This window comes from Cydia strobilella, chromosome 23 (assembly GCF_947568885.1).
Source record: "Cydia strobilella chromosome 23, ilCydStro3.1, whole genome shotgun sequence".
NCBI classification, from domain to species: Eukaryota; Metazoa; Arthropoda; class Insecta; order Lepidoptera; family Tortricidae; genus Cydia; species Cydia strobilella.
In genome coordinates, this window is record NC_086063.1 from 643,008 (window position 1) to 667,906 (window position 24,899).

The 24,899-nt window shown below is 37.2% G+C and overlaps 1 protein-coding gene and 1 long non-coding RNA gene across 14 annotated transcripts in view; both read left to right on the plus strand.

Annotated features, from left to right (window-relative positions):
* The window catches only part of LOC134751806 (uncharacterized), a 60,862-nt gene extending 57,509 nt beyond the window's left edge, over positions 1 to 3,353 (plus strand). The window contains exon 2 of the long non-coding RNA XR_010128705.1: positions 3,267 to 3,353. This is a non-coding gene — a long non-coding RNA (uncharacterized LOC134751806). The remainder of the gene's footprint in view (positions 1 to 3,266) is intronic.
* The window catches only part of LOC134751771 (hemicentin-2-like), a 634,647-nt gene that overhangs the window by 404,767 nt on the left and 204,981 nt on the right, over positions 1 to 24,899 (plus strand). The gene's annotated exons all lie outside the window — the stretch shown is intronic.

A 24,899-nucleotide genomic window follows, 5' to 3' on the forward strand; every position in this document is an offset into this window, starting at 1 on the left:
CACGGTCTATATCCCGGTCAATATAAGTCTAGTGCAACTAAGCTTGAATCATTAAAAACCTGCCAAGTGCGAGTCTGGCTCGCGCACGAAGGGTTCCGTACCATTACGCAAAAAAAAAAACGGCAAAAAAAATCACGTTTGTTGTATGGGAGCCCCACTTAAATATTTGTTTTATTCTGTTTTTAGTATTTGTTGTTATACCTACATCATCTGTGAAAATTTCAACTGTCTAGCTATCACGGTTCGTGAGATACAGCCTGGTGACAGACGGACAGACAGACAGATAGAGCGGAGTTAGTAATAGGGTCCCGTTTTTCCCCTTTGGGTATGGAACCCTAAAAACTGTATTTGCTATAACAGTTAACATAACTCGAGTGATGTCATAATGAAATGCACGAAAAACAGGTTTTCTTCTGGTTAAAATTCCGGCAGCTTGTACAAGCAGGCACGGGGGCGCCATTTTTAAGGATTCACCCTCGGCGCCACTTATCGCGCGGTTGGAGATTAACCTCTCGCGATTGTGGCCACAGAACAAGCGGGGGGAAATCTTGACTACAAGTTACCCGCTTGTATGAAAGTTTCAATACAGTTACAGAGACATATGACAAAGGAAATAAATTTAATTAAGGTAAAGGTTTATACTTCAAAATCATAATAAATTTTCAAAGTTGACTACTTGTTGATCTATGGTAGCTTCTATGGTAGATCTATGGTAGGATCACTCGCTACTTTACACTAGATACCTACTATAAAGTAGCAAGTGGACAGTGACATTATCTTGTGTTATGCTTGATGTGTCAGACCTTGAATTAGACTAAGCTAAGTTGGCAGCGATTTTGATACCTACCCCAGAATGTGTAAGTGTTAATTTAAAAGTCAAACTTCTATGACATTTTTTGGAACATGATAGATTAATATACAAAATATGATACACACACACATTCACACCTATACGGTTACCACCAGTTTGGTATTAATATAAACGCTACTTACTTTCAATTCATCTCCCTCGTACTCGCATATTAGTGCGAGCGAGATGTATAGAAAGTAAATTACGTAGACGTTACCGTATATGTCAGTCTTGACACTGTCAGTGACTCATGGTACGGGTACTGTTTTTAGGGTTCCGTACCCAAAGGGTAAAAACGGGACCTTATTACTAAGACTCCGCTGCCCGTCTGTCTGTCACCAGGCTGTATCTCATGAACCGTGATAGCTAGACAGTTGAAATTTTCACAGATGATGTATTTATATTGCCGCTATAACAACAAATACTATAAAGTACGGAACCCTCGGTGCTCGAGTCCGACTCGCACTTGGCCGGTTTTTTATACATGTCAGCGAGCATTATTTTCTATGTAGTCATTTGATCAAAACTTAAACGAAACGCTGTTTTAATGGCCTCACGAAAATATAAGCGGCTTTATTCAAGGATTATCTCCGTAAGAGTAACGCCGCCAAATATCCCGCGCTTGTCATATGTTAAATCCTTTTTTATTAAAAAAAAGAATTCGCGACTTAAGCTTCGCAGATTCGCGAACTTTTATACTTTTTGCGAATACACTTAAGAAAAGAGGATTATGGTTTACATAATTTTCGTACAATATTTACATGCCGTATCCACCGATGAACGAAAGATCGTAAAAATATGGACCTGACCACTTAAGTCCCCGGCAAGCTCGGTTCTCCATGATGATGATGATCCTTCCGGCCGATTTCGACCATGGCGACCACTTCGACTCCTAGTAACTAGGAGCTAACTGTTACAGTTAGTACGGCGCTCGTGCGCCCGAATATGGCTGACGTAGCCGATCTTGGAGGCGAACTCCTGCACATTGAGAGCACGTGAGAACACCAGCCACATAATGGTAATGAATGGAAGCAGGCTGGCGTGCTTTACAAACGTAGTTACACTCTCATTTTAAAACGACTAACTAGACTACTACTCTATTGTCTTCGGTTACTACTACTACTACTTACTTCGTTGGCTCAGCGACCCAAAATGAGACTTGGACTCCGACACAAGACAGCGCCACTTTTCTTGATCCTGTGCGACCTCTCGCCAATTAGTTTGGTTGATGGATTGGTTGATTGGTTGATTGGGCCATCTTGAGAGAATGGTTGAGGATCGGAACGTGAAAAAGAGCATACCTGGGCCGCCCAGCAAAAAGACGTCCTACTGGACGCCCCAGGTATCGCTGGTGCGACAGGGTGGAGGCGGATCTGCGCGAACTTGGAGTCACTAGTATCATCTAGCTAGATTGGTCTTAAATTTTTGGTTGAAAATGGCATTTAGGTATTCTTTTAAGCAAGTTTATTCTTGTACATATTACACTTTGGAGGATAGAAACAAATGCTAGACCGATTCGGCGGAGCCGTGTGGCACAGCTTGTAATGGTGGTGTTACTAAAAGGGTCACACAAACCCACCGCCGAAAAGCCACTCCCATTCAATCGGATCTAGGCTCTCAATATGAAACGACAAGACTAATATTGACCGGGATATAGACCGTGATTAAATAATACAAAAGGCAATCACGGTCTATATCCCGGTCAATATAAGTCTAGTGAAACTAACCGTGAATCATTCAAAACTCTATGCTTAAGTTACATTAAATTTAGCATAAACATTTAAGTAATATACAAATATGTATGCAGGAATGCTGAGCTAAAAGTTTTGATGACTGTACCATTATTGAATGTTTAATCATCCGAGCTCTTGAGAAATTTCCCTATCGAGTGTCTTTGTCCGCCATTACCCTAATGAGAGTGGGTTCCGGAGCATGATGGATGACGTCACTTCCGGTCTACTTCCGTAATTTGCCCGCTTATCCGGTTAAGGCTTATTTAATTATGTGTTATGGAGTTTAAATACGGAAAGAAAACCTAAGCTTAAATTATACACGTGCTGTTACACGTGAAGAAGGCTAACAAAGAGAGTGTATAAGGGAGAGGTGGAAACGGGAGTTGGAAGGGGCAGACCTCGGCGGACTTTCTCTCATCAGATCGGGGAAATCCTGAAGAAAGGCCAGGTCAAGAGCACCCTAAACCGGCGAGCGTGTATGAGGAATGTTATGAAAGTGAAGGAAGCGAAAGAGGTATGTCAGGATCGTAGCAAGTGGAAATCCGTGGTCTCTGCATACCCCTCCGGGAAATAGGCGTGATTATATGTATGTTACACGTGTAGTGGAGCAAAAACAAATTAAATGGCCCGGAAGCGAAGAACAGATTTCTGTGACCAATAGCATCCCGGACGATAACTCGTAGTGGTTAAGGGCGATGTGTAATGAACCCTCGTGGACGTCATCTGTCGCTCCGTTGGTGGGTTGAGGAATGGCAGCCACCCAAATAGGTGATAGCATTTCATAGTCACTATTTTTATTTTTATTTTTTTTTATTTATTTGGGAAACATACAGCACATAATAATACAATAAGGTAAAAGATATAGTAAGAACATAGGCCAAAAGAGTTTCCACTTATAGTTAATACAAAATTCCTTTGCTCCGAAAAAAAAGTACAATTATTAGGTATTTTGAATTTAAAGTTGAATTTAACAATAACATTGAGTAATAATAACAAGCATAATTTAGAATTTGGAAAATAACAAGCACAATTTTCAATTTAGAATTTGAAATCAAATAGGTACAATTACAATAACAATCATAACAATACAACACAAGATTACAATTTTATTACTAGCCACGAGTTAACGAAATTTGCCATCTATTATATTTTTTTACTTTGTTTGATGACAGAAACAAATCTATTACACCTATGCTGGAACAAATCAATGTGTGAATATTTCTTATTGAATATATTGCATGCTCTTGCTAAAAATTTGTTGTTTACATATTTTTTGCGAGTGAATGGAACTGATAGTAAAGCGGTGGACCGTGTACGATACGTAGGACATCTAAATGACACCTTGCTGAGAAGTTCTTCCGAATCAATTAAATTATTTAATATTTTGTACAAGAAAATTACATCCCGCTTTTCTCTTCTCACTTGCAAGGACTCAAAATTCTCGGGCTTAAAAGATTTGAATTTATACTTCATACGATTAAGAAACTTTTTTTGAACACTTTCTAATGAATTAATGTGCACTAAATAGTTGGGACTCCAAACTGTAGATGCGTATTCCAAATATGACCTTACATATGCATTATATAAAAGAAGTAACGTTGTGGGGTTTTAAAAATCTTTACTTTGCCTAAAAATGAAACCAAGCATTTTGTAGGCTTTAGATGTTATCTTATCTATGTGTGAAACCAATTGAATTTTACTGTCTAAATATACTCCCAAATCTCTAACCTCCGTAACTCTAGTAAGCTGTTGGTTTCCGATGGTATAATTAAAGTTTATAGGGTCAAGCTTCCGCGTAAATGTAATAATTATCTATTAATTATTAAAATATGTATTTTAAATTTATATTCATTGTATAAATAACGGAAGTGAGTATTTGACATTTGGTTCCCGATTGGTCGCACCATTTTAAGTCGTAACGCTTCCGGTGAGGCAAGATGGCGGCAACTGGCACTACGATTGGGAGGCAGAACTAGGGAGGCTACGAACGAGTCAGATCGAGTTGTCATATTGTAATAGCCAAACGTTATGATTTGACGTTAAGTTACTTGATTGTGTCAGAGTGTACGTGAATACAAAGCTTGCTGGATCATCGGATTTTCATTGAACTGACCTTAACATAGGAAAACAATGAAATTTTAGTCATCGTATTTTGATTGAAACCTTGTCAGATGATAGTTTAGATGCTAATAGTTAATTTTAAGGTCGTTATCGTCGAAAGCGGCGTGGAAGACGGTAAATATTATACAATAGACAATAGGTAAAGGTACAGCTGCAGTAAATATCAAAAATCTGGCCTTCAACTTTAATTTGGACATTTGTGGTTGCGACTACACTGCTGCCACAATACAATGCAATACAATACAATACAAATCCTCTTTATTGCACAACCTCAGAATACATGTACATAGAAACAGAAATAATACATGAAGACAGGCGGCCTTATCGCTAAAGAGCGATCTCTTCCAGACAACCTTTACGTAGTGGAGAAATCACACACATAAATTAACCAAAGGTGGTGCAATGTGTGGTGGAGGTGCAAAAAACAAAATAAAACTAAACAGCCTAAAATAAGTTTTAAATTTACCTCCGACGTTTCGAGGAAGGCGTTGTCCCCGTGGTCTCGGAGGAGACTCCGTCCGTCGTTGTGAATAATAATGAGTAAAAATCGTGAAAGTTTAAATCAGTGTAAAACTAAATAGCATTAGAAAAAATCCTTAAAAAAATTAAGTCTAAAACAACAAGACAAGACATACTGCAGGCAGTAACGCTGGTGCCGTCAGAATCCGAACGGTACTTTAACACTTTGTTAAAATGTTGCTGGTTCAACTGAGTATGAGTAAAAATGTCGTCGTTAAAGTTAACCGCCGTAAACAAGATTAAAGGTAAAAAGCTTTAAATCGACATATTCGAAAACTGGAAACATGGCAAAACTACAAAGTTAAACGTTATAAGAAAATCCAGCTATAAACTACGAGGGGCATATTCAGATTTTTTAAATATAATACTTTTATCAGCAACAACGACAACGTATCAGCATTACGATACAGCGAGGAAATGCCGCCAGCATCCTTGGTGCAATGCGTCAAGGGCCTATTTTAGATTTAAGCTAGTTATTAATTTCGTTTACGTAGTACCACTGTATATAATATATCTTGTATGTAAATAAAGAGTTTAATAAATTATATTTAATAAATTTTTCCATATTATAATAAGAGAGCTTATCTGGGGCGACTAACTGGGAGACGTCCGGTCGGAAGGCCTAGGTACCGGTGGATCGATGAGGTCCAGAAGGAAATATGTGACATCCAGGCGGCTGAATGGCGTCGGATCGCGCAGGATAGGAACGAATGGCGAAACCTAGTATCGGAGGCCAAGATCCACTTCGGGTCGCTGAGCCAGCGAAGTAAGTAAGTAAGTAAATTTTTCCATTGATAACTTTTAATATGTAATAAAATTCTATTTTTAAATGACATAAATAATTAGGTACCTATCGTTAAATTCTAAATTTATATCTTATAGCCTTAACATTGATTAATAATTTTTTTATTTATATAACCTTCATTCTCGATTTTTATACTTCGACATCACTTTGCAAACTTTTATATCGCCTATTTATATTATATTTTATGCTTTTATAAATATTTCCTGTTTCTGCACGTGCACGAATATTTTTTATTTTGTAAAAAACACATTCTCATAACTGTGTTCAATGCAAATAAATTCTTTGAATCTTATATCAGTACGGTCGACTACAAGGAGATGTATCCACTTTTTCATCTTACTGCATTGTAATAAAGTGAAAAGGTGGATACAACCTGTACATCCATTTTGCAGAAATGCAGGCGAGATATACTGAAATTAAAATTAAATTAAATTTAAAAGGCGCATTGCTTTATTTGACCTAATCCAGCGGGGAAAGCTTAGGGACCCACTGACTATCAGTCCGCCGGACGATATCGGCCTGTCAATTGTTCGGAACTGTCAAATTTTTATTTTAACTGACAGGCCGATATCGTCTGGCGGACTGATAGTCAGTGGGCCCCTTTAATTGGGATTGGGTTCAACCTCGTTGATATCATGCTTTTACAATCTGAATCTGCCCCCGGTTTAAAACTAAAGTTAAGCTTTTTCGCTCGTATTGACGCCATCGCATCAAAGTGTGAGCTACACGAGCTAAACACAGTAAAATGCAGTATCTTGACTTAAATGTTATAGCCCCATGTTTAGAGAGGAACTGAGAATCATGACAATCGCAACTGTTAAATGAATGAAATGAAGAATAAAACTGTAGTTAGTTGTAAATCCGTACTTTTTAGTATTTGTTGTTATAGCGGCAACATAAATACATTATCTGTGAAAATTTCAACTGTCTACCTATCACGGTTCATGAGATACAGCCTCGTGACAGACAGACGGACAGACAGACAGAGGAACAGCGGAGTCTTAGTAATAGGGTCTCGTTTTTACCCTCTGAACCCTACCCTACCCTAAAAAGAACAAAAATGTCCCCAAAAAAATACAGTTTTGTAATGCATTCTCACATACATTTTGTATGGACCGTTACAAAACTGACACCCAAAATTTGTATGCAAAACTGGGGATACTTTTTTCTTTGTCTCATTCAATACTACTCGTGATTCCAAGTCTAAATAACCCAAAAGCTGATGGTTTTTTAAAGTACATGGTACATTTTTTTCTGAAAACTTAAATATGCCCCTAAATAAGTATTTACGATGTTATGATACTGTTTCTTATTACTGTGTAAAGCTTTGAAAATTGACTAGACCCGTAAAGCTTGTAACAACTCGTAAACGGTTAACCGTTCTAGATTGAGGACAGCTTTAACGCTAGCTTTAATACTTTAAAAGCTTTCTCAGAACTTTATTTGTAGTTGTTAATTTTTATGGCGTTTTATGTGAAAGGAAGTGTCATAAGAAGTATATATTTTTTTTAAGTTTTTAATAGACTAACCGGTTCCTCTCATTATACTTGTTTTGTGTTGTTGTGTTTTGTTGTGTTGTGTTGAAAAAATGTACCTAGCTATACTTCTTGTACCTACACAGTTTGAACAATAAATGTTTCTAATTTCTGATTTCTGATTTCTAATTGGTTATGTGTTGTTGTGTACGCTAACCCTATGCAGTTTAAGGATTTCACATACCCTTAAAAGTATTTTTCGCAAATTATATAATATCGCTGATTATCATTTTTGTCGATCTCGTTTTCGCCTCGGCCGGCAATTACATGTGACCTGAAACATTTCTTACTTTACTGCCCTATTGAGTATGTAACTAATTTAACCCCTTCTTTGACGTACTGTACCAGTGTACGTACGCGTTAACGTTATGTCATTTTGTATGGTATTTAGAGTTTCCAAAGCGTCCCGCTTGGCGCGCTCAAAATACATACAAAAATAGACATAATTCAAACGCGAACGCTTGTTAGACTATTGAATGAAATTTACATGAGGGGTTCTGACCTATATTCAAACTTCTCACAGTCAACTTCCCCTTAACTATCCAGGCGCCATATAACCTAATACCATAACCGTAGTAACCCAAACCATTTTCATACAGATTGTCTACTTTATGGCATCTTGCAGTTTAACAAGCTACCCGAATAGCTTAAGATGAAAGGGTACGTCACGTGACCGCTTACGCTTATGCGCTATTATTCAAACGTAGTCACCATTTACCTCTCTGGATATTAATATCATATAAACTTTGACTTTCTTCGTGTTTTAACTAACTTAGCGGTTTCACTCACGTGTTTTTAGTCACTCGCGCGACATGTTTCGGAGAGCCGAGGTCTCCATTTTCAAGCACTAACAGTGCCTGAGTGAGTAGCGGTCACGACGGATGGGCGTCACGTACTGCGGCCGTACTGTGGATGGGTAGGCTGTATGGAGACCTAGGCTCTCCGAAACATGTCGCGCGAGTGACTAAAAGCACGCGAGTGAAACCGCTAAGTTAGTTAAGTTAAATATGTCTCACGATAGTTTAAATTCGATTCTTTGTGTTTTGTTGTTCTTCTATGTAGTTTGTAATTGTATGGTGTTATTTGTGTCATAATTTTGTATTTGTTAATTAATTATGCATAATGTTTACCGTGTATGCGATTTGGTATATTTCTGTAAGCTTATATGAGAGAATAAATAAATGAAATGAAATAAAATATTTTTAAGGAATTTGATGTATATTATTTTTTTGCTTTTTAGGATTCCGTACCCAAAGGGTAAACACGGGACCCTATTACTAAGACTCCGCTGTCCGTCTGTCCGTCTGTCCATCTGTCCGTCTGTCCGTCTGTCCGTCTGTCCGTCTGTCCGTCTGTCCGTCTGTCCGTCTGTCCGTCTGTCCGTCTGTCCGTCTGTCCTTCTGTCCGTTTGTCCGTTTGTCCGTCTGTCCGTCTGTCTGTCACCAGGCTGTATCTCATAAACCATGATAGCTAGACAGTTAAAATTTTCACAGATGATGTTTTTCTGTTGCCGCTTTAACAACAAATACTAAAAAGTACGTAACCCTCGGTGCGCGAGTCCGACTCGCACTTGGTCGGTTTTTTATTATTATTCTAAGATACAGAAGCTTTTGAAATTTATGTGGGCATTATTTTTCGCTCCTAACTCTTATAACAATAAAAAAATCGATGTCATACAAAGGGGCATAGCTATGGTTAATACTCGTTTACAACTAATTGTGTAAAAGTGAGTTTCATAAAGGTTTGGTATAATATAGTTATTAATATACTAGCTTCTGCTCGCTAATTCGTCTGGGATGAGTCCTGCGTGGGATGTTAATTGTGATTGTTATGTGGCCCTAGCTATGTATTCATTGACATCTCTTTTTTTGTGACATTTGTTTTATTTAATAATTTTATATTCTATTATTTGATTTCTGTTCTAATCTTAAGTTGACGATTTGACTTTAGTGAAAGCCTTTGTTTTATCCCTTTTTGTAAAATACTGTGCCTTTTTCTTTAAGAAATAAATATATCTAATCTAATCTATTAATGAAAACTATATTTAAAATATCTACATACTAAATATCTAAATCGGTTCACACGGGTTCGGTAAAGAGGTAACACACTGATAGACAGACAGAGTTATTTTTACATGTATAATATTAATATATATTAGTAGGGATTTTACATTATATCGTTGTCTGAGTACCCACAACACAAGCCTTCCTGCGCTTATTGTGGGACTTAAAAATGTTCTTTAAGGGTCACCGGCAAGCTCGTTCCTCCATACAATCGTAGTTCTGCTCTCATTTTAAAACGACTAGCTAGATTGCTCTGAAACTTTATACTTAAAATAGGATGAGGTATATCTATGTCTGTAATTATGTAGCTTCAGATACCAAATTTAAAAAATACAGCGAATTTAAGTTTTTCATACAAAACTTGTTTTTACTGTATTTCGTTTGTTTTATAAACTGGAGCTGTATAAACTGATTTCAGACCTAGATACACTTCATGTCATTGTATGTGCATTCATTACAATCCAATACGTAGTTTTAAAATGAGAGCGGAACAGTTGTGGGGGAAGGTGCAATTCGGCCGAGCTTGCGGGGATTTAATGAAAAATATACTACGGTAAGCAATTTTACTCCATTCTACGGCAGTTTCACAAACCTCACCTAACTCCAAGTCAAAGCATTACAAGCTTCAACAAACTTTTTCAATCGTCCTCATGCAAATATTCCTCTTCCACGAACGTCAACAACACTGAACACACAGGGACAACTTACGGCCGCAGTGGGCACTAAACTACACTAGTTTACAGGCTGGTGATGCAGCAAATCTTAAATAGCCGCAAATATTTTGAAACTAGAATCTGCCCACAATTATTTGCGTGTTTATATAATCTGTTTTAATCCCTTAGTAAAACGGGGGTAGTTTTACTCCCTTAGGGGATTAAATTCGGTATTAAAAACGCACATATTTATTTAATGTTGATGATATCATAGTAGGTACATCATTGTGTAGGTATTTCCACTCCGAAAGAACTTTTGATATTAAAAAGTATACCGGGTAAATAAAGTAGTTGAAAGAGGTCATCAAAAGCCGGCCAAGTGCGAGTCGGACTCGCGCACGAGAGGTTCAGTAGCGTTATGCAAAAAACAGCAAAAAAATCACGTTTGTTGTATGGGAGCCCCACTTAAATATTTATTTTATTCTATTTTTAGTATTCGTTATAACGGCAACAGAAATACGTCATGTGTGAAAATTTCAAATGTCTAGCTATCACGGTTTATGAGATACAGCCTGGTGACAGACGGACAGACAGACAGCGGAGCCTTAGTAATAGGGTCCCGTTTTTACCCTTTGGGTACGGAACTCTAAAAACTGACTTTATTATACTACGAAATGTTACTACGAGTTTAATGTCACGCTCTTGGGATTATCATATTATTATTCTCCATCTACGCAAAGAAAGAGAGAAAAAGAGAAAAAACTTGTCAAAAATTGTTTACCTAGTATCTATGGTTTAGTATGTGCACTGGTGCTGCACTCTGGCGGCAGAACATTGCAGTAATACTCCCTATTCATTCCGCAATTTAGCCGTGCGGGAAGTACTGGTAGGCAAACTAACTTAACTAAACTTTTTTAAGTTTATTTTTACTATAAAATAGCAACTACAACACTAAAACAATATGTCTGACTCAACAGCAAACCGACACCAAATAAATCTCAAGACGAAGACGATTAATGACTTAACCAGTTAAGTTACAAACGTCGTGGTGCCGGAGTTATGTGCGGCTTTGTCTACAGTCTAGCATATGCTTAGTCAGCTGCTTCCTGCACAATTGGGGCATTTTCGATGAAAAGGGACCTTATTGTCGATGGCGCTTACGCCGCACAGCGTCGCGCGGCATTGGATTTATATCGGAGCATCGTTTATACTGGCGTAAGCGCCATCGACAATAAGGTCCCTTTTTATAGAAAATACCACAATTACTGACTAAGTGCTCTTGCCCACTGACGTCCAGTTTTTTGCGGGATATGGTTTTCTGCAGGATTCCGTTTTAGTAGTATACGTGCTAATAGTAACGTTCACACGAGCATTCTGTTTGCGGGATGAACGCATACTAGAAAACTGGATCCTGCAGAAAACCGTACCCGCAAAAAACGGACGTCAGTGGGAAAGCGGTCTGAAAAAACAAAAGGTCTCCGATAAAAAAAAAAGTGAAAAAATTACCGCCTCGGGCAAATATCTTCGAGGTGAATTTGTCAATTTTTCCATAAATTTTAATATTTGTAGTATCGCTTGCGTTTTCGTTTCATCTTGAATTATAACGTGTTCGTATGTCTGACGGGCTGTTCTACTTTACAGTCGCCATCAGATATATCGGAGCGGCCGAGGCTCTCACAAATATCTGAACACGCCTCTATTGTCAATGCGTTAGAGTGCGTGTTCAGATATTTTTGAGCACCTTGGCCGCTCCGATATATCTGATGGCGACTGTACAACAGTATTTCGAGTTCGATACTGATTCTCATCAGTGCCCTTGCGCTTCGCTTTTCTCGTCTTGCCGGGGGCACTACCGTGCCCCCAGATGAGTAATTAGCTGTTGGAACACTGAAGTTAGTAGGTAATAGTAAACATTCGTCACTCGCATGACTCCCCATGACCGCCATATTGAAAATTCACGTTGCAGACAATAAAGGACCGCAAAAAGGCTTTCCCGTAAAAAAAATACACCAATAAAAACTATTTAATAATCCGGGAGCACGTAAAATGGATTAACGGCCAGACGCTGTAAACCGGCGGTCAAGCGTGAGTCGGTAACAAGGAGGATTCTGTATACAAAATATTATAATGTAGTAAGGGTTGATGATACCCTGGACCGCCATGCGCACCAATGTATCCTTTCACAGCTTCGTGTCCAAACTCGCCTATCCACAGTCTGCCAGCAGCGCATATTGTCCTACTTCGGCCACATAATGAGGAGGGGAGATGAAAGCCTTGAAAAGCTGATCATTGTTGGAAACACGGAGGGCAAACGAGGCCGGGGACGGTCTCCAACTAGATGGAGCGATCAAGTAAAAGGGGCCCCATCCTCAACCAGCTTTTGCTCGGTCGTCAGACGCGATGGACAGGCACCGATGGAGGCAGATCACAAGAACCAGATGTGGAGCATCCACGTCCACTGATCACCACGATCCTCAATCATGAGGGAGCGACCACAGAGAGAGAGAGAGAGAGAGAGAGAGAGAGAGAGTAAGGGTTACTGTTCGGTGATGAAAACAACGTACAAGCGTATTCAATTCAATAAAATTTCTTACTGCATTGAATTAAGACGGATAGTTACTGTCGAGCCATACTCCTGTGCTAGCCTGGCTCCTTTAGAAGCGAGAAAGACAAAATAAGGATGAAATGGATTAAACTCAATGTACTCCATTACCATGACAATAAAGACAAGCAGTTAATTCTACTTTAGACCTCCCTTAAGGCCCATATTCAAAGATATACGTAACCTAGGGTTACCAAAACATTATGTCCCATTTTAAGGGACAGTTTCATTCAACATTTGGGACTCAAGTTTTAATTTGGGAATACGTTACAATTAAATAGTATTTGACATATTAATCATATTAATAACGGGTCACTCACGTATCCGTTATTAATATGTTTAATACGTCTGTGTCTCACGGAAGTTTTGTTATTAAATAGTATCTGCTTGAAACCTTCTATTTACTTTACAACTTGACCGTTCATTTGTATTTTTCCATGGATGGATAGATGTGTATTCAAAAAAATTTATGACAATAGTTTTTCTGTATTTTTCCATTTTATAGGTGGATACATGTGTATTAAAAAAAATAATGACAATAGTTTTTCTGTAGTTCCGTATAGCCCAATTGAGTAGATGAAAATTGGGGCGTCCCGAAAAGTTCATTACGTCTGGTCACCCCAACGTAACCCTAAAAATTTACGGTCTCGAGACACTTACTGACCGTGCCTACGACCGTTAAACCGTAAACGTAAAGAAATAATATACGACGTTATACGCGCCGTTAACGCGGGTTTCATTAATGCAATCTTTATTGCTTTATTTTATCTCTGAAAACTCGCCAAAAATCTGTTAAAGGCACATTATGTATAAGTTACTCTATGGTTTACTAAAAAGGCTAGTGCTGCATTCTGGTGGCAGAACGTTGCAGTTTTGTTTTTATATGTTCTTTATTTCAAAATAAATATACAATATACAAAGTAAAATGCAGTAATATCCCCTTTATATAGCTATATTTAGTAGCTGAAAATGGGGGCGTCCCGAAAAGTACATTACTTCTGGTCACCCCTACGTAACCCTAAAAATTTACGGTCTCGAGACACTTACTGACCGTGCCTACGACCGTTAAACCGTAAACGTAAAGAAATAATATACGACGTTATACGCGCCGTTAACGAGGGTTTCATTAATGCAATCTTTATTGCTTTATTTTATCTCTGAAAACTCGCCAAAAATCTGTTAAAGGCACATTATGTATAAGTTACTCTATGGTTTACTAAAAAGGCTAGTGCTGCATTCTGGTGGCAGAACATTGCAGTTTTGTTTTTATATGTTCTTTATTTCAAAATAAATATACAATATACAAAGTAAAATGCAGTAATATCCCCTTTATATAGCTATATTGAGTAGCTGAAAATGGGGGCGTCCCGAAAAGTTCATTACGTCTGGTCACCCCTACGTAACCCTAAAAATTTACGGTCTCGAGACACTTACTGACCGTGCCTACGACCGTTAAACCGTAAACGTAAAGAAATAATATACGGCGTTATACGCGCCGTTAACGCGGGTTTCATTAATGCAATCTTTATTGCAAAAAAAAACAAGTAAAACCTTTTCTAATTTTACGATTTTAATGTAACAAATATATGAAGTACCTATAATACCTTGGAGGATATAACCAAACGGAGTAGCCATTAACAGGCGTTCCCCTCTGTCGAAACTCTATGACCAATGGTCATACACATTGTATGGACTGACGTTTATCTGACATGGCTATTTTTACGTTACGTATACATTTGACGTTCCCCTCCCCTGCAAAAATTACAGACATGGCGTCTCTATTGGTTATATCCTCCAAGAGTAACACAATACAACTATGGATAGTATAGAAAGGATGCCAATCTCTTATGGCAGAATTGTTGCAAAAGTGACCGCTTTCAGCTTTAAATAATAGTTCCTAATCTCTCCGGTGGCGCTAGTTAGGCTCTGGGACATGAGTATAACATGAACCATATAAGGCAACAAATAACCCGACCAAATTACGTAGGTTGTTTTTGGGAGTATTTCGGTGTATGGTGGCGCCGCCTAATTACTGTTTTTTGATGGACACTTTTTATACATAGAGATTTGGCTCCTTTATATAGTCTCCATGAATACAACCTTCATTTTCTTGCAAATATCTTAAAAGCATTTGAAACATTGTTTGTCCAAATCGGCTCAATAGTTTCCACACAAACATAATGTATGCTTAATTCCTCTAAAGTCGACTATCTATTTGTAAAAGATAAGTTTTTTGTTGGTAAAATAAAAAGTAACAGAGAGAGATGTTTATAGTGTTTTTTTTTATATTTAACGAAAAACTAAAAAAAAATTGAATTAATTATTATTCGGAATTACATGTGTGTGTGTTATGGTGTAGTTAAAAAAAATCTCTATTTTTAGCTCTTTACACGACCTGTTAACACATAATTATATGAGTTAACATGGTTGTCTGGAAGAGATTCCTTCTTAACGATAAGATCACGTCGTGTTGTTATCTAATTATATTTTTCTTATTAATTTTTTTGTGATTTACATTTAACTTATAGGTATAATAAAGAATACCTACCTGCGTGCCTACAATAGACATTTCCTAAAATGCGTCTAGAATAAATCTAAGAAATAACTTAAATGATGGCGGCCTTTATAAGCAAGCTCAGCACGACTTTATTCTATTGCGCAATAAATTCTATTGCTAAATAAATTCTATTGCCAAATAAATCTGTAGCGTAGCACCGTAGCATTCGTAGCACGCCTACGAAAACCGTAGCGCGATTTACGGCCGTATTCGAACAATGCTTATAAGATGTCGCAGCGATACGATACCGATCTGGCATTGTCAAAAGTGACATTTCTTCAACGAAAAATGTCATTTTTGTCTAACAGATCGGTATCGTATCGCTGCGACATCTTATAAGCACGCCATATGACTTTGAACCATGTTCCTTCACTGTTAAAATTGTTAAATATCGTGCCGTCATCTACACGAGTATAGGCCGAAGGTATGGCGCCATCTTTTTGAGCATACATTTTTCTTGATTTTCCGCACATTTTTTTTTTTTATGAAATAGGAGGCAAACGAGCAGACGGATCACCTGATGGTAAGCGATTACCGCCGCCCATGGACACCCGCAACACCAGAGGGGTTGTAAGTGCGTTGCCGGCCTTTAAGATGGGGATACGCTCTTTTCTTGAAGGTTTGAAGGTCATATCACACACAAGGAAAGGTTGATTACTAAGACTCCACCGTCCATCTGCCCGTCTGTCTGTCCGTCTGTCTGTCCGTCTGTCTGTCTGTCCGTCTGTCTGTCCGTCTGTCTGTCCGTCTGTCTGTCTGTCTGTCACCATCAGGCTGTATCTCATGAACCGTGATACAAAAGATGATGTATTTCTGTTGCCGCTATAACAACAAATACTAAAAAGTCGGAACCCTCGGTGGGCGAGTCCGACTCGCATTTGTCCGGTTTTTACATGTATCAGGAAGCCATTTTAAATTATAAATATCTAACATTATAAAATTAGATACTTACTTTTGTAGCTACATACTTAACATGAGCGCACCTTCACGAGTCGTAACGTTCTATTATCGGCAGAGCGTGATATAGTATAGACACTTTACATGTAAAGTGGGAAGCTTAGAACTAAATCTCAGTTTAAAGACAGCCATACTCGTTAATGTCCGTCCGTCGTATCACACACATGTTTTTCTTCGTATATTTATACTTCTTCATAAATCTTTGCTTAGACATATGACATACTTACCATAACAAGTAAATCTAAAAATAAAATTAAACTTATACTAATTAGGGTGTATACTGTATTATGAGTAATTTCGTATGGCGAATAATTCCTAAAACCAGATAAAAAACCCATCGTAATGAGACTCTTTTCGGTACTATCCGACGGTTAAATCACATTTACAAACGGGTCTATCGCGAATTTATTGTTACCTTTATTTACCGACGTTCGACACAGGTTTCACTGGTCGTGGTCGCGGCTAACTGACGTCCCAGCAAAATGTCAAAACAGAGATTTGTGTGACTACCCGACGAAAAGACCCGATTGTAAATGTGATTTAATATGTGTTCAAAACGCGAAAGTTTTAAATGTTATGTCGACATTCGGAATTACCCGAATACGATCTTTCTTGCCGAGTCATATGTGCTTTCTATGTATTTAAGTATTTGTATATTATATATAACATTGTCTGAGTACCGACAACACAAGCCTTCTTGAGCTTACTGTGGGACTTAGTCAATTTGTGTAAAAATTGCCTATTAATTTATTTATTTTTAAATTTTAACAAATTTTCAAAGCTGAATCAGCCTCCAGATAAGTAAATTTTTATATCGGATGTTTAGTTGAATGGTTTATGGCTAAAGATAAGGCTGGAGGTCGCTTTAATTTCCGGGAAAAAAGGATGAAGCCATTTTCAGTTTTGTTGTAAAATTAATTTTAGGAAATGTGAAATACAAATTAGTAAAGATTTTGTGACTAAAAAAGAAACCTTTAGGGAGTGACGTAATTTAAATATCTTCAATAAAAAAGCGTACTCGCATCATAAAGGCCGGCAACGTACTTGCAACCCCTCTGGTGTCGCAGGTGTCGCAGGTGTCTATCGGCGACCGTATTTTTTCACGATCAGACCATATGTCTGCTCGTTTGCCTCCTATATAAAAAAAGACAGATTTTTTGGCATGACTGACATGAGCCATTATTATGACTATGGATGGTATAGAAAGGATGACAATCTCTTATGGCAGAATTTTTGCAAAAGTGACCAGCTTTCATCTGTAAATAATAATTACTAATCTCTCCAGTGGCCCTAGGTAGGCTCTGAGACCAAAGAGTAGTGTAATATATAGGAGACTCTATGACATGAACCATAGAGGTATAATAATGTAGAGATGAAATGGGGGAGGGGCAGTAAATAACCCGACCAAATTACGTTGGTTGTTTCTGGTATGGTGTCAGGAATGTTGAAACGTGTTTTTAATTTTGTCGCATTGCATATGTTCTGTCCCTCACGGTCGCACATCTATATAAAATACTAGGTGTATGGTCTAAGTACTTCAGTGGATACATCAGTGGACTTTTTAATACATGAAGATTCATTCCCACCTCTACCTTCCATAATTATGACTAGAAAAAGTATTTAAATTCTTAATAAAAAAAAATATTTCACTTCCAATAATAGTTAGGCTGGGAAAATTTTGTTCATTCTCATACCGCCATCTATCGAAAAACGTCTCTATTCAGAACAACAAGTTGAACCCACTCGGGGCAAGCACTGCATGCATTATAGAGAGTAATGCCTTTTACAAGAACCCTTATTGTCTGCCCGAGTTTTATACTGGCCTACTGTTACACCGAACTCACCGAAGCGGAATATAAAAAAAAAATACACGATGAAGATGGCGAGACGACCTGTAGTGCTATAAATATGGTCGGTGTTTAACATCTGTCATCATGCCTGTCACGTTCTAACAAGTAAGTGCGAAAGTGACGCATGATATGACAAGTGATAAAAATGCAACCATGATAGCGCCTCAGCACCGGTATCATGGTCGCGTTTTTGTCACTTGTCATATTATGCGTCACTTTCGCACTTACGTACTTGTTAGAGCGTGACAGGTATGGTGACAAATGATGACAGAACGGTCCGTCTTAGCCCCGCTGGACACATTAACTTTATCCCATAATTCATGACTTTCATGGTGGTTATAAAAAATCCCACAGACCTTACGGATTCAGCCGCCCGTAAACTTCGCGGGGACTAGAGCCAAAATCTTAATGAAAAATTAAAAGACCTGCAGCGGTATCATGGTCGCCTTTTTATCACCTGTCATGCCATGCATCACTTCCGCACTTACATATTTGTTAGAACGTGACAGGCATGGTGACAAATGACAAAGAGCCGACCATCTTAGCCCTACTGGACTCATTATGTAGCAACTGCCAACTTCTGTGGCAGTTTATGATTAGAAGACCTACATTATAACTGTTCTTTCGTTTATAAATAGTTTTGGTTGTTTTGACTTAAATTTTAACATTTCGTTGCTTTTATTTGCTTCACGAAAGGATATCAATTTGAAATCTAATTCGCCATAGTCGAAATCGTTGTAATTGCCATCTATCATGATTGAATTTATTTTATCACTGTTCACTATTATGTCAATGTGGGAATAATAGGCGGTCTTTTTTATATATAAAATTTATTGCAGGGAAAGCCGTCATAGGAAAAAAAACGTATCGTATTTGTGTTCTTAGCGATAAGACCGCCTGTTGTTAACCTAGCTTTTGACTGTATTTAATTCTGTGTATTTTTAACTGTATGGTGCACAATAAAGAATATTTACTTACTTACCTAGTAGTAGGTACGCACGTCACTCAGACATAGTCAGAAACAAAGAGCTTCATTCCTTCTGGTCTACCGACCTTCTCGAAGTGGAGTATGCGTACAAATGCAAGAGTTAAAAGCTTGTAGACAGTCTTCCCTTATAGACGATCTTATCGACATTGATTTTAGCTGTATTTCGGTGTAAATATAGCCTTCGAAAGTTTTTACGTTCACCTTTATTGTGCAGTGTAATGGAGGTCCCACGATTAAATATGGCGGCTCAACTGAGCCACTTGCTAATTTATACCCTCCGTAATGGAACGCTGTTAATGCTCGTTTTATTAGCACTAAACTAGCTACTTAGTAAAATGTTAATCCGTGAAGTATTCTCGCTTAAAACCCTTTTGTACACAATAATACAAGGTATTCAAGAGGAAACCGAAAGATATTAACCACGCTTTTCTAAGGCCAAAAGAAGGAAAAAATGTAATAAGTTTAGGTCAAATTCGCAAAAAAAAATCGTTTTTTTTTTCTATTTTTTAAATGTATTTGTACATAAAAAATAAATATTAATTAGTAAACTTATCACTTAAAAGTCTTAAAACGGACTTTTACTTTTTTTTTTCGTAAAATTTAGTTTTACAAAGTGTTACTTGTCACTTTTTGACATCTATCAATAGGGATACTTAGACTACGTCCCATAGTGACAACATCGCTATCAAAAATGTGTTTTGCACTATGTAACAATAAAAACTTGTTTTTTTTATTGTTATTAATGACCTAGTGATGATATAATTATGAACCTAAGCGAATTACAGAAAAGTTTATAGGACATTTTAGTCTTTAAATATGATCAGGAATACGCCGTTAAAATTATTCGGTTTCCTCATGTTACACATATTTGAAAAATGTGACCCCGCTGAACGCTTATTTGAAACCGACGTTGTAGAAAAAATTATCTATGTAATAAATGTAATACAATTGCTACCACATATTTCTAAACTTAAAAAAAATTGCATTTCCATATCCACAAACAAAAATCGTCAAATCATACAACTACACCAATCAAAAGCTCCAACTAACATAGTTACCGCAATTTTTACCACCAAATAACCAAAAACCTCCTCATTACAATCTCAACCTTATCCTGTAAATAATAAAAGTCAAGCCGACCGCACATAATTCGATTAAACGTTACGTCAAATACATAGAGCTATCAATCTACTGGAGTCCACTTGATTAGAGCAAAGCGCGTACTCACGGCCGAACTATTAGCCTTTGTCTAAAAACCTTTGTTTTTTCGTTAATTAATTTTGCGTGACTTGTTTTTCTTGATAGTCTTTCCAGGATTTCGTTATTTTCAGAAATCCCTATGAAATGACAAAGGCCTAAAAATAGAATGAGATAAAATAATTAATTACGAAAGAAAGGTAAAAGGTATGCCTGATAATATTCTTCTAAATTATTTAAAATATTGCTCTCTGAATTTTCAGACATAAATGTTATTATGCTGGTTTTACAAACAACTACATATTTGCGGCGTTCGCGGTAGAGACCCTGGGGCCGTGGAGTCGTGACGCTCATAATCTTTTTTAGAGCCTAAAAAAGACTGATTGAAACTACGGGTAGCCCTGAGGCCAGCCATAGCCATAGCCAGCATAATAAAAGCCATAGAGTAACTTATACTAGAGCGGTACTGTCATAGTAAATTTTGTAACCCCAGTAAATCCACTGCCATCTGTCGACACAGTTTAAAACTAAAAATGAAGATTTATAAAAATACGATAAAATGTATTTAAATATAGATACGTTTTTTTTTATTTGCATTAATTATTTTTATGATTTTGACCCATGTTCTTTCACTGATATGCGTTAAAATTGTTAAATAACAAACGAAACCGTCAACGCCATCTATACGACAGTAGGCCAAAGCTAGTAGCGCCCTCTGAACGAGAATCAAATTTTCTTGATTTTCGAGGCACGTTTTTTCCTTAGACTGTATCCATCTATTACGGAGTTATATCTATCTTTGTAAAAGCATAGCCAGCCTTATGGGGACCCTTCCGCAGGGGACAGATCTAGGGGACTTAAGATAGGTGGGTAAGTTTTATGTATTTATTTTATTAGTTTTAATTTATTTAGTGTACACTTAATTTTAATAATAGTTTATAAGTTTTGTTATTGTGCTTTGGAGAATAGTTTTTTTATTTCCATATTTAATTTTAATTCAATATACGCTATATAATCCGTTTTCATAGTTTTATTTCATATTTAATTTTGTTCAAAGTTATCGAGCATTATTAACAATTATATTTTTTTATAAATTCAAAAGTTTTAAGCAATTGTAAATGTTTTAAGTCAAATTTTACAGTAAAATCCTCAATCAAATCCTCAACAAAAAAACCTCAATAAAAGAAAATGTTACTAAAGAAAACAGAATCACAAGCAGAGGTAAACAACAGGCGGTGTGTACTGTTTTCTTTCGTGATAGTTTGATATTTTATTGCTTAGTTACCGCTATAAAATAATTTTCATTCCTCGAAAACCAGTTATTTGCTAGGTTTGTAAAAAGAAATTCATTCAATGAGCATCCAAATGGACGTATTTATGCAAACGGGAGCCAATCCACACCTTTATCAACAGACCTTTATCAAATACTAATTCAAATGTTTACTACATTGATTTAACATTAAGGTTCGATTATCAATAAGTATTTGGTGTGGGTTGGTTCCCGTTTGCATAAATACGTCCAAATAGGAATGAAATGAATACAGTTTCCAATAAAGACTAAGAAATTGTTTGCAAAAAATATTATCAAAATTCATGATGCATGTGTTGACTTAAGAAAATTATCCTTTTAATGCGGCGGTTAAAAGGAGATGCAAGTAAGTTGTAGACCTCACAAACCCACATGACTCCGCCATTTTGAAAAAAATCCGAAAAACTAAATCAACATAAAAATTCTGTAGAAGTACAGAATCAGCTCACAACAAAATTATCGAAATTTTGTGCAAAATTTCACGCAAATCTGTTAAGAATCATAGAGAGAGCCTACTGTTCTCATCTTTGGGATGGCTCTGCAAAGTACCAGCTTGAGGCGCTCGAGTCAGTTGAGAGGAGGGCCAAGAGAATCATAAATGACAGCAATCTGACGAATGCTCGACTCCAAAGTCTGGAGCATCGTCGCAAGGTTGCCAGCCTGTCGATCTTTTATAGGATACATTTCGGAGAGTGTGCCGAGGAACTGCACAACCTTATTCCTCCGTCCCATTTTTACCATCGGACCACACGACAAACGGCACTCCGGCATCGCTTCATGGTAGGAATTCCAAAAATACGCACGAAGCGTTTTGCTTCCACATTTCTTATGCGAACTGCCAAGGAGTGGAACGCCCTGCCCGAGTCTGTGTTTCCGCATGAGTACAATTTGGAGCTCTTCAAGGCAAGAGTTAATAGGTATCTCATAGGTAAGCGTGCTCCACCGTAGACCACATCATCACTTACCATCAGGTGGGATCGTGGTCAAATGCCTGCCTATTCATCATAAAAAAAAAACAGATTCGAAAATATTTCTGCCCGAGCCGAAACAGACCTTTGCTTACGCTCGGACAATTAATTAACAACACAAGTTGTGGCTTCAAAAACTTCAATTTAAACCTTTTGTCTAAAACAAACACATAAAATAAAGAACAACGCGTATATTTAAATGAACATATTAAAAACTCAATTTATTTCTTTATACATCATGTAATGTCCGCGCTTCCCAAATGGCTCGTTTAATGCATGCATTGTATTTTTGGCAGGAATTGTTTTTGCATGTAAATCACTGTATAATGCAACATGGAATGGGATTAGGTTTTTCCGCAACTCATTTCTGAGTTTTCAACGTACATGTTTTTTTAAAAAACGTTAGAGCTTTGCTTCGGGTATTTAAAACAATTGAAGAAACGGTATTTTTACACGACTGCCCCAAAAAAGGTGTTTTATTCTTTATTCTTTATTGTATTGCAGTCATGTTCATAATACATTAGGTGTTACAGTTTGAGGCAGGGCTCGGAACCGGTATTTTTTAAAAACTCCGAAATAGCTCAATATTTTTAAATTTTTTATGCTCATTACTTAGGACTGAATCATGTATTTAGGAAACAATTTTGCATTATTAAAACGTCCCATTAAAAATGAAATTTTAAACAAAAGAACGAAAAAGAACGTAATAATACCGGTATTTTTGTATGGAGCAAATACCGGTTTCCGACCCCTGGTTTGAAGATGGTAGGTACATGACACCCTGTCAGGGCACTCAATTTTCTTAAGTCTAGGTAAAATTACATGCATCTCATACAAATATATATATTGTTTTCAGCGTTCACGTTTGTATGTACATATTATGTATGTATGTAAGTTTCTTTATTTAACTCAAAGTACTTTATTGAGTAAGCGAACACGAAGGACTCTATTTGAGCTTAGGCTAAAATGATATCGTAAGTCTGTCCGGATGTTCTATTCTACAAAATTTGTGACCAGGTTCTTTAATTACTATTTTTGTCGATTAAGTTTTTGGTTTTTTTTTAGCAAAATAGTGGAGACATGAAAGTCTGTGACTAGCAATGTGCAAGTTGCAGAGGATTTTGAAAAATGTAAGAACATTCTTCAAGTTCCGGGAAACGTTGTGGGATAAAAAAAAAAGTATTTTTGATAATATTTTATATTACATATTAATTAGACAGTCCCAAAGAATATGTAATAAAGCCTGTAACTATTAAGGTAATGACATGTTTTCATTGTTTGATAGATTTAAATTTCTGAGAACTTTTCCTTTACAAATTTGGAAACTTCGGAAATTTCTCCTTGGTACAATATTCATCGTAAGTTCTACAGCTCACGGGGCCACTTAGTATATAATCAGGTTCTTTTTGTAGCGATAGAATATAAATCCTCTGGTAACTGACGTGGAACACCGAAGTGGAATTAGTCCTCGCGGCAAGGTGGACATTTTAATTATCGGCTGTGCTGTGTCTGAAGTTAACGAGTTCTGAGTTTCTTTTTGAAAAATGTTGGACTTTTCCTAGCTACAGAGGAAAGATGATACTACCGTCTACTTCTAAGAAATCAAATTGACAACCCATCTGTTCTGGAGCGTATGCGTATTTTTACCCCAGACAACTACATAGCTGCAGTAGGGCGTAGCGCACGTAGAGCCAGAAACCTTTTCGCATATCCAAATGTCCGCACCTATCACGGTTCAAACGCACCCACGTACCGAGCAATAGAATTACTAAATAACTTCTTAGCTTCAATCCAAAACGCAGACATATTCGCAGACAAGTGGCCGTCCTTACAAAGTAGTGTCAGGATTTTTTTAAACTCTACCTATGTAACTTTGTAGTATGTATGTTTAATTTAAGTTCCTAGAGATACTCGTAGTTCGAAAAATGTATACATGTTTATGATACTGACTATGTATTAACAGTATAAGTGTCTTGGCGTAGGTCGCTGTAAACTTATACTTGTGTTTGTTTGAATAAAGAATAAAGAATAAATAAAGAATAATATAGTGCTAACTTTTGTTATCTGTAGGACTGAAATAAATTTTTAGACCCATAATTCCGATCGACAGCATCAAAAACTCTATACGCTCCAAAACACAAATAACGGACGTGACTGAAACAGCCGCAAAGCTGAAGTGGGACTAAGCGGAA